Genomic DNA, 14,369 nt, shown 5'->3' on the forward strand with positions numbered 1-14,369 from the left:
ATCAGAAAAATAAGAAAGTCGCCAAAATAAGAGCTGTGGCTGTTAGTCGGCACGGCAACCAGTGTGAGTGTGTGTTGGACCACAGCCTCCGTCTCACTGCACAGGTAACACAACACACAGGCCCATGTGTGTGTCTGTGTGAGTGTGTGTGTGAGTGTGTGAGTGTGTGTGAGTGTGTGTGTGAGTGTGTCTGTGTGTGAGTGTGTCTGTGTGTGAGTGTGTGTGTGTGTCTGTGTGTGAGTGTGTGTGTGTGAGTGTGTGTGTGTGTGTGTATGTGTGTGTGTGTGTGTGTGTGTGTGAGTGTGTGCACGCTCTCAGTGAGTCGGGACAGCGACGTCTCCATGGTAACGGAGCGTTGTTTGGGAATCCCCGGTCTGCTGCTGCTGATGAGGCCACCGGAGGGGGGGGGGGTGACCCAGAATCCCTCAGTGTGTGTCTGTGTGTGTGTGTGTGTGTGGGGGGGGGGTGCTGAGTCATGGAGAGAACTGCCTCTGTTTCCACCACTCCCACTGTTCACACACACACTCGCTGCTCCTCTGGAACTCGCATGTGTAGCAGAAATAAAAGTTGTGTAGATGGAACAAAGAATCAACACAATGAAGTTTACACAACAACACAACGTCTTCAAAGTCTGATTTAAATGTAACAACGTTTTAAATGACCGAACAGTGATATGTGTTTCACTCATTGAACAGTTAATGAGGCGTGAAGTGAACAAGTGTGTGAAGCCAAACTGTCTGAACACACTGCTGTCAAGGCAGACACACACCAGATGTCTGAGCGGATTAACACACGCACACACACACACACACACACACACACACACACACACACACACACACACACACAGGCTGAGGGACGCTGACGCTAACTCATTAATCCACTTGACGAGTCTCCGTCTGCAGAACAACTGTTTTCAGTTTGTAACTCAGATTAAAGTGAAACCATCAACGCTCTGCACACAGGTCAAAGGTCATGGTGTAATAAGGTTGTGTAACAACATCAGGATGTTTACACTCAACTGTCAAACCTGTGTAACTTATATTTATACTTTTTAGTTTTTATCTGACTTCTGTTTTTTCAGTCTTTGAGCTTTAAAGCCTCTAAATGAATCAGAATCAGAATCATAACTGAGACAAACTCTGAGGAACCGTTCACACCTGGTCCGGTTCAGAACTTCAGTGTGAACCTGAACATCAGGTGTGAACGGTTCCTCAGAGCAGAAGAGGAGTTCTGGATCCGGATCAAACTGAACCAGGTTCTGGTGGTTTGCAGCGAAAACACTTTGTTCAAGAGTCTGGACTTTGGACCAATCACAGGAAGTAGAGACCGAATTAAACAGTAGAAGAAGATGAACATGGGAGTACTGTGGAGTACTGTGGAGTACTGTGGAGTACTGTGGAGTACTGTGGAGTACTGTGGAGTACTGTGGAGTACTGTGGAGTTCTGTAGTACTGTGGTACTGTGGTACTGTGGAGTTCTGTAGTACTGTGGTGCTGTGGAGTACTGTGGAGTACTGCAGTACTGTGGTACTGTGATACTGTGGAGTACTGTGGAGTTCTGTAGTACTGTGGTACTGTGGAGTACTGTGGAGTACTGCAGTACTGTGGTACTGTGGTACTGTGGAGTACTGTGGAGTTCTGTAGTACTGTGGTGCTGTGGAGTACTGTGGTACTGTGGAGTACTGTGGAGTTCTGTAGTACTGTGGTACTGTGGAGTACTGTGGAGTACTGTGGAGTTCTGTAGTACTGTAGTACTGTGGAGTACTGTGGAGTACTGTGGAGTACTGTGGAGTACTGTAGTACTGTGGAGTTCTGTAGTACTGTGGTGCTGTGGAGTACTGTGGAGTTCTGTAGTACTGTGGTACTGTGGAGTACTGTGGAGTTCTGTAGTACTGTGGTACTGTGGAGTACTGTGGTACTGTGGAGTACTGTGGAGTACTGTGGAGTACTGTGGAGTTCTGTAGTACTGTGGTACTGTAGTACTGTGGTACTGTGGAGTACTGTGGAGTTCTGTTGTACTGTAGTACTGTGGAGTACTGTGGAGTTCTGTAGTACTGTGGTACTGTGGAGTACTGTGGTACTGTGGAGTACTGTGGAGTACTGTGGTACTGTGGAGTACTGTGGAGTTCTGTAGTACTGTAGTACTGTGGTACTGTGGAGTACTGTAGTACTGTGGTACTGTGGAACCAGAACAGATCAAAGGAACATGGAACAAAGACCTGAAGCTTCAGATCAGAACCTGAGACAAATGTGTTTTAATCCCTGTGATGATTTAATGTTTTCATTATTGTTCTGTGTTTGATTGTATTGTATTATTATTGTGATATGAATATAGTGTGTGTTGTATGAATGTGTGTTTGTGGAGCTGCGTGTTCTTTGGTTCTTTATGTTCTTGTGAAGACAGAAGCAGATCAGATCTTCATCACTGAGCCTCATTGTCCTTCAGCCGCTGGGTCAGTTGTCTGCAGTGAGGTCTCCTGTTGACCCTGTGACTGCTGACACACTGCTGCAGGGGACTCACACACACACACACACACACACACACACACACACACAGACACACACACACACACACACACACACACACACACACACACACACACACACACACACACACACACACACACACACAGACACACACACACACAGACACACACACACAGAGCCATCAGTGAGGCTGCATGTGACCCCATGACTAACCAATCACATGCATTACGTAACGTCCACACAGCTTCTTGTTGTGGCTGCTGACCGGGGACTCGTGTCTTCATCCTTTGTCTCTCGTCTTCATCACGTGATCATCTGAAGCTTCACGTGTTCCTGATGCAGACACACAAACCTCTGACGCACAAACCTCTGACACACAAACCTCTTCACACTTTTCTGCTAAACTTCAGACTTTTGATCAAGTTTGATTCAAACTCTTTGCTCAGAATTGATGAAATGAAACACACAACTTTTGTCTGTTGATTCCATCTGAAATAAATTGGATAAAAAAAACTTATTTCATTTTCTTTAATAATAAAAATAAATCTCAGGACTGAATCTGGAAATAAGTGACTGGATGATCACTTCTGAAAACAGGTGTGAGTTTGTTGTTGTAAAGTTTTGTGTTGAATCGACTTGTTGGAAAACAATTAGTCAGAGAAAAGGATCAGAAACATGAGCAACGAGAACAAAGACGAGTCATGAGACCATGTGACTCAGTTAACCTCAATACTATAATACACACACACACACTCACACACACACACACACACACACACACACACACACACACACACACACACACACACACACACACACAGATACAAAGACATGTCGTCTCTGCTGTTCACACTTCTCCTGGATTCAGACTTTAGGAGCTCAGGAGGAGAAAGAGAAACTGAGTCTCAGGCTTTGTGATCACACGTGATCCTCCAGAGAAGATCCAGAGAAGATCTAGAGAAGATCCAGAGAACTGAGGAGTTCCGTCTGAAGCAGCTTGAGGGGGAGAGTTAGAGTCGGGGGGGGGGGGGCCTCAGACAGATGGTGGACAGGGACAGATGATGAGCTGAGACCAGTCGTCCAGTCAACTGTCCCTGGACACAGAGACATGAGGGACACACGGAGGAGCTGAGGGACGGACAGAGACACAGAGAGACAGGAAAGGACTTGAGTTATTATTGATTCATGTTTTCACCTGAAGAGAACAACAGAAGCTGAGACCTGGAGTCACATGACCTGAGGGGGTGGTCATGTGACAGATCCTCAGCCACTGATCATTAGTGTGTTGTTATCAACACACTAATGATCGCTCTGCAGTAACTGGTGTTTTCACTGAGCTCAGCAAACACACACACACACACACACACACACACACACACACACACACACACACACACACACAGGTTTTCTCACCAAGCAGCTGCTAGATGACAACATGAGAACAATCTGCAGCTCTGTCAAGTGGCTTTGATTTGTGTTTTGTTTCTTTTCTGAACTCAGACACAAACCAGGTCACACGTGTTAGAAGATGAGTCAGCTGATGACAGCTTGTTGTTGTTCACCAATGTGTGTGTGTGTGTGTGTGTGTGTGTGTGTGACTGGTTTCAGACGTGTGTTGTGTTTTTATTGTTAGATTTTCGTTAACTAAAGAACTTTTCATTTTCATTTCAGTCTAAATAATAATAATACAAATACACAAAGTGAGTCTCTGTGCACGTGTGACTTTTCTTCAGCTGCTGCAGAAACACTGCTGCTCCTCTCAGAGGGATTCCTAGAAACCCATCAGCTGAGCCAGGCACACACACAGACACACACACACACACACACACCCACACACACACACACACACAGACACACACACACACACACACACACACACACACACACACACACACACACACACACACACACAGTGAACTGAATGCCTGGACTTTGTTCCTCCATCAGTCGGCCCACCCAGGAACCAGGACTCTGTCTGCACACTTCTAGGAACTCCACCTGAACTCTGACAACTGAGGTGTGTGTGTGTGTGTGTGTGTGTGTGTGTGTCTGTGTGTGTGCGTGTGTGTGAGGAATGTGCCCACTTCCACACAGAGAGGAGAACCCAGGTCTTCAGGGCTCTGCAGCAACAGGAGAATCATTCTTCATCTGAAGTGTTTTCATGTCCAACACGTTTCCCCCCCGACGCTCAGCGGGTCACATGACTGAAGAACAGATTCACTTTGTTCACTCGTCTCTTCAGAAGCTGTTTTTAGTTTTGGTACTTTGTGTTTATTTTGATGCTAAAACTATAAACTGTATATTGTGATTATAAACACATAATAACAACATCTGATTGGTCACATGACTCCAGGTCCAACACACTGACATGTTACCATCAGAGTTACAATACACACTAAATATGGTGTGTTATTAACCTCACACACACACACAGCTCAGTGTGTGTGTGTGTGCTGCAGTCGGGGGGGTGTTGGAGGAAAACGTTGGCGCCACAGACGATCATCTGCTCTCTGGAGGAAAAGTGTTGCTGGATTTTTCCTCGAAGGTAATTTAGTTGTTAAACTGCTACACACACACGTACACACACATGCACACGTATGCACACACAGACACACACACACACATACTATAGCAGAAACAGGAAACGCGTGGTGATTGGTGGATGACAGGGCAGAGGTACTTCCTGCTTCTGCAGAAGAAGAAAAGCTTCATTCAGCGTGAAACGATTCAGTGTTAGAGAATATCTTCATTTTACCTGAAAACCACAGACCTGAGGCCCTGCAGCCCCCCCCCTGCAGCCCCCCCCCCCCCTACAGGCTGCAGCCCCCCCCCCTGCAGGCTGCAGCGCCCCCCCCCCTGCAGGCTGCAGCGCCCCCTACAGGCTGAACAGTCCTGGTGATTCATCTGAACTATAAACGAGTCTTCAAACAAGTTCAAGTCTTATTTACACACGTATGCATATATTCACTTATCGAGCAGTTTATTAGGAACAGATGCACAGCTGCTCATTCAGGCAGCCGGCAGCCAATCACGTGGCAGCAGCCGGATCCCTCCGGGCCCCTGACGTACTTACGTTTCCCTTCTTACGTGTTTACGTGCGTCGCCCAATTTTTCTAGCTAGACAGCAAAGCTCCGCAAGGCTGTGATTGGTCTAAAACTGCATCCTGTCAGGAGTCGCATGTACGGTTTCATGCCCGGAAACCACGGAAGATGTAAGAGAACGAATATGGATCAAATAGAAGAGCGTTCGGCAGAAGAGATCTGACAGTCTGACCACGAGTACAACCCGTCACTGACCGGAGGATCTGTCCACCACACACGAAGAAGAGCCGACCTCGACAAGAGACATGACTCCGCCTAGTGGAGCCATAAATTAAAACGAGTCCGTGGACACAGCTGCGTGAGAAGCTGCAGACGCATGCACCGCCCCCCCCCCCCCCCCCGGTTGTATTACTGCTCTCTGACTCATCTTTTCATTCTGACTCTATTACAATTCAACAAAGAGCTGCCTCTGTTTTCCAGGGAACCCCCCCCCCCCCCCATGACTCTCTCTCTTTAAATGGAAAAACAGCTTCAGTGACTGTTGTTGTGCTGATCGGTGCACAACAACCTCACACACTCACACACTCACACACTCACACACTCACTCACTCACACACTCACACACTCACACACACACACACTCACTCACACACTCACACACTCACACACTCACACACTCACACACTCACAGCTGCAGATGTTCTGTGTTAACCTCGTGATGTCATGTGATCCACGTCAGAATCTTCAAGCTGAGAAGGATTCATCCACACACACACCTGAACACACACACACACACACACACACACACCTGAACACAACTGAACACACACACACTCACCCACCTGAACACAACTGAACACACACACACTCACACACCTGAACACAACTGAACACACACACACTCACACACCTGAACACAACTGAACACACACTCACTCTCACACACCTGAGCACAACTGAACACACACACACACTCACACACCTGAACACAACTGAACACACACTCTCACACCTGAACACACACACACACACTCACAAAGCTGAACACACACTCACCCACCTGAACACAACTGAACACACACACACTCACACACCTGAACACAACTGAACACACACACACTCACACACCTGAACACAACTGAACACACCTGAACACAACTGAACACACACTCACAAAGCTGAACACACACTCACCCACCTGAACACACCTGAACACACACACACACACTCACACACACACACTCACACAACTGAACACACACTCACCCACCTGAACACACACCTGAACACACACTCACACACTCACACACACACACACACAACTGAACACACCTGTCACATGATCATTCACTGACACTGGTCATCATCTATATACTGATCAACCTGGAGTTTATAAGAATATATTCATGTAACATTTGATACTTATTTTATATTAAACTGCATCAATTTTCTTTATTAGTATTTGCACACACACACACACACACACACACACACACACACACACACACACACACACACACACACACACACAGTCTGCATGTCTGTAGATGAACACAATGTGTTCACATGTTGCAGGATGAGGTCATTGCTCAAAAATAAAGTCTGACATCAGCCGAGGAAATCAGCTGTATGATGTAACACACACACACACACACACACACACACACACACACACACACACACACACACACACACACACACACACACACACTAACACACACACACACACACACACACACACACAGTCAGCTGATCTATTTACTGGAACCACTGAGGGCCTGTGGGAATCAGAGAGAGAGAGTGAGGGCGAGCGAGGCTGATCTCATCTGATTGGTGAGTCAGCGGCTGATGACATCACACCCCCCCCCACCCTTCTCTGCCACGGGATTGGATGAGTCAGGAAGTGGACCGGGCTCAGCCGGCCAATCAGGAGGGGAGGATGGAGAGAGAGGTGATCACATGATGTCACTGCATCAGAAAATATTCAACAAACACACAATGTGACTTTGTAGCAACAGACACACAAAACACTCACATCACAGACACACAACTCAACTCCTGCAGTGACGACAGTGTGATTTTCATCTTTTATTTATTTATTAAAGACTCAAAGGGTTTGTTATTGTTTATCTTTGTGACTGAATGCACTGGTGCATGACACACACACACACACTGACACACACACACACACACACACACTGACACACACTGCAGTAAACACACAACATGCTGAGTGTGCAGTGACTCGTCACTGGAGAGCAACACACACAGCTGCTTCTCGTGACCTTTGACCTGTCGATGCTTACAGGGAAATACAGGAAGTAAACAAAAAGTCATGTGACCTGAGCTGCAGATCCCACAGAGAACAACTCAGCATCAGATCCTCCTCCTGGGTCAGGTGAGGGGAGGGGGGGGGGGCAGACACACACAGGAAGTGACCTGTTACCACCCCCCCCCACCACACTCCCAGTGAATCAGTGGAGGACCCCACATGGTTCATGTTTGTTGAACTGGTGTTTAGCAGATTTCATTCTGACACAGAGACAATGAGAGTTCCCAGGCCTCTCTCTCTCTCGCTCTCTCTCTCTCACCCTCTCACTCTCTCTCCCTCTCTCTCTCTCTCTCTACAGTCCCCCTGTCATGTGATACTGAGCCCAAGCACACACACACACACACACACACACACACACACACACACACACACACACACACACACACACACACACACACAAATATAAGCTCCCACAGGCTGTTTGTGATGTTGTGGGGAAAATAATCCAGGATGAAAAAGGTAAAACCTGAAGTTACGCACACACACACACACACACACACACACACACACACACACACACACACACACACACACACACACACACAGACACACAATCTCTGTGAGGTGGTTTCCCACAACCAGCAGGTGTGTGGTCTGACGTTCTGACCATAATAATAGAAAGAACCTGCTCTGTGGTTTCCTCTGGTGTGAGTCGCTCAGTGGGGAATCACACACAGACAGACACACACACACACACACACACAGACAGACACACACACACACACACACACACACACACACAGTCAGTGAGTTGAGGATCCCGAGGCGACGCTCTTCGGACCAAGATCACAACCAACATTTTTCTCTTGTAATCTGCAGAGATCCTGTTTTCAGTTGTGAACAGTCGACCTGCTGCTCATTCAGCTGCAGCTTTTATTGTGTTAAGAACAGGAAGTGTATTCTGTTTCTGCAGGTCAGAGGTCAGAGGTCAGAGGAGCAGGAACCTGCCGGACGAGTCGAGGACGAAGACGAACCAGAAGGACGAGAGGGACGAAGAGAGGGACACGGAGAGAAACTGTCCCTGGAGGACAGAGACTTTGAGACAGGATGTGGACCTGCAGGGACCAGGTCCTACTGAACCAACTTCAGCTGCCTCCAGACAAGCATGTCCACATGAGAGCACTTTATACAAGGAAGCCCCCCCCCCCCCCCCCCCCTGCTGCTGAGATGTTCAGCTGTGAAACAAACTCTGGATCTGATCTGGATCTGATCTGGAGCTCAGGTCTGAAACGTCTTTAACAGGTTCCAGCCCGGACTCCTCAGAGACGTCACCGCTGCAGCTCGTCTCCTTCGAGTCGAGTGAAACGTGAGCAGCTGAAGTTCTGTTGAACTAAGTGAGTCACTGTTGATTCTGAGACGTTTAAACGTCTTCAAACACAGATCGAGCTTCACACCTGAACGTCTCTCACCCGGAGGACGTCCTGCACCATGCAAATCACATGTGTGTGTGTGTGTGTGTGTGTGTGTGTGTGTGTGTGTGTGTGAGTCACTGCAGACAACATGCAAATCACATGTGTGTGTGTGTGTGTGTGTGTGTGTGTGAGTCACTGCAGACAACATGCAAATCACATGTGTGTTTGTGTGTGAGTCACTGAAGACAACATGCAAATCACATGTGTAAGTGTGTGTGTGTGTGTGTGTGTGTGTGTGTGTGTGTGTGTGTGTGTGTGTGTGTGTGATTTGCATACAGGTACAAACTGCTCCGGGGACATTCCAGAGGAGCTGATGGACAGTTACAGGAACGTTACAGTAATTAAAACTTCTTTGTGTCGCACCGATGTTTATTTAGTTTATTTTTAGAAAAACATTTAAGTTTTGTTTCAATACATATTAACTTTATTACTTTAATTACTTAGAGACTAATTTCTCTGATTCAGCCGTTTGATTTGATGTAACTATATATTTTTCACATAATATTTTGGTGTTAATATTTTCAGCAGCAACAACAACAGTAAAACAACAACATGTTATTTTTACTTAGTATTAATACTCGTATTTACATATGACAGGTTGTTCCTGCTGCCAGTTCCTTTCTATAATAAACCAGTCAGCAGAAAGACACACACACTCACACCCCCCCCCCCCCCCCACACACACACACACTCACACTGGGAGCCTCTCAGTCTATCTGACTTCCCATGATGCACTGGGAGCGGCGTGCTGAGGGAAACAAACTGTTCACACGGATCCAAGAGTCCAACATTCTGCAGCTTCTTGAATAATTAACACAGTGAACATGACCTGCTGCCTGTGTGTGTGTGTGTGTGTGTGTGTGTGTGTGTGTGTGTGTGTGTGTGTGTGTGTGTGTGTGTGTGGAGGTGACAGCATCACTGTTACTAGAAGTCACATGACTGTTTCCCACTGCCTCCTACTCTGTCCTTCTATGGTCCCTTCTCAGTTACTGAGCTCCGCCTCCTGCAGGAGTCGTGATTCCCCCCCCCCCCCTCCAGCAGCAGTTTGTTCTTCTCTGATTTTTTTTATTCAACAGAAAAGAAAAAATTCACATCATTAAAAACAACTTTAACATTTTCAGTTGTTATTGTTTCACTAAAAGCTCCTGAGACGTCATCACACAGTGAAGTTATTCACAAGTTAATGAATAAATACAATAAAGCCCTTTGGTGATGACATCATCAGAGCTGCAGCTGCTCGTCCTCTGCAGCAGGTCGAACACAGATCCATGCACTTCCTGTCTGCAGCAGGTCGACCACAGATCCATGCACTTCCTGTCTGCAGCAGGTCGACCACAGATCCATGCACTTCCTGTCTGCAGCAGGTCGACCACAGATCCATGCACTTCCTGTCTGCAGCAGGTCGAACACAGATCCATGCACTTCCTGTCTGCAGGAGGTCGACCACAGATCCATGCACTTCCTGTCTGCAGGAGGTCGACCACAGATCCATGCACTTCCTGTCTGCAGCAGGTCGACCACAGATCCATGCACTTCCTGTCTGCAGGAGGACAACCACAGATTCATGCACTTCCTGTCTGCAGGAGGTCAACCACAGATCCATGCACTTCCTGTTTGCAGGAGGTCGACCACAGATCCATGCACTTCCTGTCTGCAGGAGGTCGACCACAGATCCATGCACTTCCTGTTTGCAGGAGGTCGACCACAGATCCATGCACTTCCTGTCTGCAGGAGGTCGACCACAGATCCATGCACTTCCTGTCTGCAGCAGGTCGACCACAGATCCATGCACTTCCTGTCTGCAGGAGGACAACCACAGATCCATGCACTTCCTGTCTGCAGCAGGTCGACCACAGATCCATGCACTTCCTGTCTGCAGGAGGACAACCACAGATCCATGCACTTCCTGTTTGCAGGAGGTCGACCACAGATCCATGCACTTCCTGTCTGCAGCAGGGCGACCACAGATCCATGCACTTCCTGCAGGAGGTCGACCACAGATCCATGCACTTCCTGTCTGCAGGAGGTCGACCACAGATCCATGCACTTCCTGTTTGCAGGAGGTCGACCACAGATCCATGCACTTCCTTGTCTGCAGGAGGTCGATCACAGATCCATGCACTTCCTGTCTGCAGGAGGTCGACCACATATCCATGCACTTCCTGTCTGCAGGAGGTTGAACACAGATCCATGCACTTCCTGTCTGCAGGAGGTCGACCACAGATCCATGCACTTCCTGCAGGAGGTCGACCACAGATCCATGCACTTCCTGTCTGCAGGAGGTCGACCACAGATCCATGCACTTCCTGTCTGCTGCAGGTCGACCACAGATCCATGCACTTCCTGTCGGCTCGCTGCACGACACACAAAGATACTGCAGCTGCAGCAGTTTCTACACCTGGAAACAGCATCATGTCCTCTACAGTGTGTGTTTGTGTGTGTGTGTGTGTGTGTGTGTGTGTGTGTGTGTGTGTGTGTGTGTGTGTGTGTGAACTCACTCTACTGACAGCTGACGTCTCTGAGCCCGGAGGTCACAGTGAGGGAAGTTAAAGCTGAGACCTTTGACCTCTGAGCGTCTGGTCACTGAGATGTTCTCACAGTCTGAGTCGTCACATCTTCACACCTGCTCCTCAACTCTGAAACCTCACAGTCAGAGTGTCTCAGGGTCTCTTTAGGGGGGGGGATGGGGGGGTTAGGGTCCCTTTAGGGGGTGGGGTGGGGGGGTTAGGGTCCCTTGTCTTTTCCCGAGCGTCTCCCCAGGGGAGGTCGGGTCCCCCCCCCCCCCCCGGGGAGACGGTGTCGGAGTTTCACACCTGAGCAGCTGATGTTCACACCGAAGAGAAAATAAACTGATCAGGTTCTGTTGAGCTGCTTCAGACACTGAACTCCAGAGACTCAGGTCCTCCTCCTGAGAAGATCCAGAGACCTGAGGAGCCTCAGGTCTCTGGATCTTCTCAGGAGGATCACACTTAGTTCCTCCTCCTGAGCTCCTCAGGTCTCTGGATCTTCTCTGGAGGATCACACTCAGGTCCTCCTCCTGAGCTCCTCAGGTCTCTGGATCTTCTGTGGAGGATCACACTCAGGTCCTCCTCCTGAGCTCCTCAGGTCTCTGGATCTTCTCCTCCTCTGGAGTTGTGTGCTGCAGAGGTGTGAACCTGCATGGGGCATGAACTCTCCCATGCAGCAGTGCATGATGGGAGGTCCTGTTGTAATGGAGGTTAATGGGATTTTCAGAAGCTGCAGCTGCTGAGTCACTTTAACGTCAGAGTGGAATCCTGACAGCGCCACCTACAGGCCGACAGCACATCTTCTTCAATGTGAATCAAGTACTCAAGTAAATGTTACTTTACACAGCTACTCCAACTCGCTGTTTGTATCCTTGTATATGCATGTGTTTGTTTGTGTGTGTGTGTGTGTGTGTGTGTGTGTGTGTATGTGAGAGATACATGTTCATGTTCTCACCAGCGTCAGACATGAGAGGTCAGAGGTCAGAGAAGAGTCAGTGTGAGAAGATCCTCAGTCAAAGTGTCGACTCAGACACCTAAAGTGTGGCTGAACTGGTCAATGTGAGTGTGTGTGTGTGTGTGTGTGTGTCTGTGTGTGTATGTGTGTGTGTGTGTGTGTATATTGGAGGTGTGAAGCTGCAGGACGACAGTGTGAGAACTTCATGCTCGACCTGCTCCTCATCAGAGGGGGTCAGAAGTCACACGGCCTCGTTTACATTCATCACCTGGTCTGGTTTTATGAAATACACACACACACACACACTCACACACACAGAAACACACACACACACACACACACACACACACACACACTCACACACAGAAACACACACACACACACACACACACACACACACACACAAACACAAGCCAGTTTACTCACCTGCTCAGAATTTAATATTAAAAACTCTTTTAAAAAGACGGTGACCTTTGACCCCACATCTCATTGGACTGAATATTAAATATATATATATATAAAGACTTTGTTTAAAAGATGATATTAAACACTTTTAAGAACCAATAATCATCTAAATGCAGTTTTAAACTTCCTCCATCATTGAGGGCTTTACTCCCTGTGTGTGTGTGTGTGTGTGTGTGTGTGTGTGTGTGTGTGTGTGTGTGTGTGTGTGTGTGTGTGTGTGTGTGTGTGTGTGTGTGTGTGTGTGTGTGTGTGTGTGTCGCTCAGTGACACAAGGACATATTTGTGGTATTTGTTCACATCGTTGTGAGTTTTTCTCTTTGTGTTGTCGCACAGAAGAATGAATGATTCTTCATTTCACGAACATGTTTCCCGGGTTAGTATTGACTCATCAGTTTTCTGACTGACCTGAGGACGCTCAAGGGAAGGTGTGAGTATGATGATGATGATGATGATGAGGAGGAGGAGGTGAGAGAGGAAAGTTCAGAGTGACAGTCTGAAGAAAAACATTCACCTTAGTATGATGTCACAGTGACATCATCATCACGTCAGTCATGCATTAACTTCTGGAACCGATGAGATTAGAGATCAATACTTCCTCATTGTTTGATATAAATGATGACATGAGGATGACATCATGACATCATGACATCATCTTAACACAGAGAAGTGAATATGAGGAGTGGGAGGAGCCGCAAACATCTGAACTCAAATAAAGATAATAAATAAATAAATAAAGTTTATTCCGTGTACAGAGCGAACAGAGAACAGGAGGTTTGTGTGAAAGGTGAAATCTGGATTAAACAACAAGCTTCAGTTCATGTTGCTTCAACCTGACCTACGTCACGGAAAGATGAGGTCACATGACCTTCACTTTCCCACAGGAACACTAGGCCAGTGGGCGGAGTCTGTGTGTGGTATGGTGGTGGTGGTGGTGGGGGGGGTGAGAACCAGTACAGGACAGAGCTGTTTCTGCTTTTCACTGAAAACTTAAAAAGCTACCGTGGGGAAATGACTTCTGAGTAAGAGAGAGAGTGTGTGTGTGTGTGTGTGTGTGTGTGTGTGTGTGTGTGTGTGTGTGTGTGTGTGTGTGTGTGTGTGTGTGTGTGTGTGTGTGTGTGTGACTCCCACAAGCTTCACTTTCTCTCCCCCCCCCCACCCCCCTCCTCA

The sequence above is a fragment of the Limanda limanda genome, chromosome 9 (genome assembly GCF_963576545.1).
Source record: "Limanda limanda chromosome 9, fLimLim1.1, whole genome shotgun sequence".
Taxonomy (NCBI): Eukaryota; Metazoa; Chordata; class Actinopteri; order Pleuronectiformes; family Pleuronectidae; genus Limanda; species Limanda limanda.